Source organism: Cynocephalus volans, chromosome 3 (genome assembly GCF_027409185.1).
Source record: "Cynocephalus volans isolate mCynVol1 chromosome 3, mCynVol1.pri, whole genome shotgun sequence".
Classification (NCBI taxonomy): domain Eukaryota; kingdom Metazoa; phylum Chordata; class Mammalia; order Dermoptera; family Cynocephalidae; genus Cynocephalus; species Cynocephalus volans.
The window spans coordinates 67,902,807-67,906,109 of NC_084462.1; the positions used below are offsets into that span (position 1 = coordinate 67,902,807).

At 39.9% G+C, this 3,303-nt stretch overlaps 1 pseudogene; it reads left to right on the forward strand.

Moving 5' to 3' along the window:
• Window positions 1–579: 579 nt before the first annotated feature.
• LOC134374083 (beta-1,4-galactosyltransferase 4-like) lies at window positions 580–1,616 on the forward strand (annotated as a pseudogene).
• The last annotated feature ends 1,687 nt before the right edge of the window (window positions 1,617–3,303 follow it).

The window sequence follows — 3,303 nt, forward strand, 5'->3', positions numbered from 1 at the left end:
GGGCTGTCCTGCCTTAGCCTGAGCACCAGGCTGGGGGCCTGTGTAGGCTGAGCTTGGTGGGAAGCATGGTTCAGGTGCAGGCGGTGCTGCCTCTGCTGCAGGCCTGGGGAGCCAGGCAAGATTCTGCCAGGTGGGGAAAGATCCAGAGGTCACCCCCAGAGAGGCCCCGTGTCTTGATTCGGGAGTCACACCCCAGCACCTCTCTTCCCACCAAGTGCATCAGACTGAAAAAGTCCCTTCCTCCTGGAAGCCATCTTTCCCCAGCATTTCAACTAGGTAACCGATTATCTGATTCCAGCCTGATTCCAGCCTTGAGATCTGCTGGGGACCAACAAGTTCTGACCTTTCTACAAAAGGAGATGCATGCAGACAATTTGAGAACTAACCATCTCTTTGAAGATCTTTTATTCAGAGTAGGAACATCCAAAGCAAAGATCCTCAGAGCAGAACGACTGAGCAACAGCAGGCATTACATCTTCGGTTGTCATCAAGTTGGCAATAAGACTGGAAAAGCTTAACTTGAAGCTTCCTTGCCTGCAGCAAAGCAAAGAAATAAATATTATTCACATAATAAAAGACATGGGCTCCAACCTAACTTTCCATCTCTCCTACAAATTCCGGTTACTGTTGCTTTTTACTTTATGCCTTATTGTGGTTGGGTGGGACAACAGTAACTACTTTGTGGGTGCTATTCAAGAGATTCCTAAAGCAAAGGATTTCATGGCTACTTTCAATAAGGCCATAGCTTTGGGGAAAGAAGAAGCTCTGACTAATGAAGCATCCATGAAAAATACAGAACTTGATAGCTGCCCTTCTGTGTCTCCATACCTCGGAGGCCAGAACAAGCTCATTTTCAAACCAGATCTCACTTTGGGAGAATGACAGGCAGAAAATCCCAAAATGTGTCAAGGCCAGTATCACCCAGAGGAATGTAATGCTTTACAGTGGGTCACCATCCTCATTCCCCAACAGAACAGAGAGAAACACCTGATGTACTTGCTAGAACATCTTCATCTTTTCTTGCAGAGGCAGCAGCTGGAGTATGGCAGCTTCATCTTCTACCAGGCTGGAAATAATTAAACAATTAAAGTTTAATTGAGCCAAACTCTTGAATGTGGGCTATCTGGAAGCTCTGAAGGAAGAAAACTGGGACTGCTTTGTATTACACAATGTAGACCTGCTGCCTGAGAATGACTTTAACCTTTACAAGTGTGAAGATCAGCACAAGCATCTGGTGGTTGGCAGGAACAGAACTGGGTTATGTTACGATGGATGTTTTGGGGGCATTACTGCCCTAAGCAGAGAGCAATTTTCATGGTGAACAGATTCTCTAACAACTACTGGGGGTGGGGAGGCAAAGATGATGACCCCAGACTCAGGGTCGAACTCCATAGAATGAAAATATCCCAGCCAAAGCCTGCCATGGATAAGTACACAATGATCTTTCACACTAGAGACAGGCAATGAGGTGAATGTAGAACAGATGAAGCTCTTACGTGAGGTATCACAAGTCTGGAGAACAGACAGGTTGAGTACTTGTTCTCACAAATTACTGTCTGTGCAACACAATCCTTAATATTATCAACATCACAGTGGATTTCTGGACTGGTTCATGACCCTGGATCTTTTGCTGATGTTCAGAAGGACAGTTTATTTGATTACAATAATTTTGGCCTAGAGACTTCCCCTAGTAGCACACATTAAGAACTTGTTGCAACTAGTTATTGGGCTGAATTTTTCCTGTTAGCATTTCTTAGCAGAGGTCCTGGTGATAAGGAATGTAAAACAATTGTAACAAGACAGCTTTCTTAGTTGTTTTGATCATGAGATTTAAATATTGTAATATAGATACTTGAAGGACTAAATATAAAAGGACTACTCAATGGATATAATGAAGGCTACTTGAAAGAGAAAAAAGAAAAAAAAAAAAGGCAGAGTGAACCCCAAACAGGATAAAGCCCAGGAAATTCACATCAGGAAACATAATAGTCAAACTTCCAAAAACTAAAGACAAAGATAGAATCAAGAAAAAGATACCTTGCCTACAAGAGAAAAATAATGTGAATGACAGCAGATTTCTCACCAGAGACTTTTCTTTTTTTTTTAAAGATGACCGGTAAGGGGATCTTAACCCTTGACTTGGTGTTATCAGCACCACACTCTCCCAAATGATCACGGGCCAGCCCTTCACCAGAGATTATTGAAACCAGAAAGAAGTGGCACATTTTTCCAGAGCTGAAAGAAAAGAACTGTCAAACCAAAATTCAACATCCAACGTCTTTTAGAAATAAAGGGGGAATCAAGACATTTTCAGATGAAGGAAAACTAAGAGAAACTATCACCAACAAAACTACTCTAATTGTCAAAGAAAGTTCTTAAAATATAAAGGAAATGGTAAAAGAAAGAATCTTGGACTATCAGAAAGAAGGAAAGAAGAATGGAAAGAAGCAAAATTGGGTAAATACAGTAGACTTTACTGCTCCTCTAGGGTTTTCTAAGTGGTGTTTGAATAACATTGTCTGATGTGTTTCTCAAAGTACGTAGAGGAAATATTGAAGACAATTAATTATATTATAAATGGGGGAGGCTAAATGGACTGAGAGGTAGGTAGGGTTTGTACACGTCCATTGAACAGATAAAATTTGATACCAGTAGACCGTAATAAACTATGTATGTATAATGTACCTAGGACGAGGAACAAGTTGCCCACAGGAAGGCAAGGGAAAAAATCAGAAATGAAGAACAGAGGGAATAAAAAACAAAAACAAAAAATTAAGGGCAGACTTAAGCCCTAACATATCAATCATTGCATAACATGTAAATGGTCTAAATATACCAAAGACAAAGATTGGTAGAGTGAATTTTTAAAATGACCCAACTATATGCTGCCTATAAGAAACTCACTTGAAATATAACTATACAGGTAGGTGGAAAGTAAAAGGATAGAAAAAGATATATACTGCAAACATTAGTCAAAAAAAAAAGCATAAGTGGCTATATTAATATCAGGTAAGGTAGTGCTAAGAGCAAGAAGTTTACCAAGAACAGAGAGAGTGATGTTACATAGTGGTAAAACAGTCAATTCATCAAAAAGACATCACAATTTAAAATGTATATGGCCCAAACAACAGAGCTTCAAAATATGTGAGGCAAAAACTAATAGAACTGAAATGAGAAAAAGACAAATTCACAATTACAGTTGGAGACTTCAACACCCCTCCTCAACAACTGAGAAAACAACCAGACATAAAAACATCAAGAATATAGAACTCAACAATACCATCAACGAACAGGATGTAATTG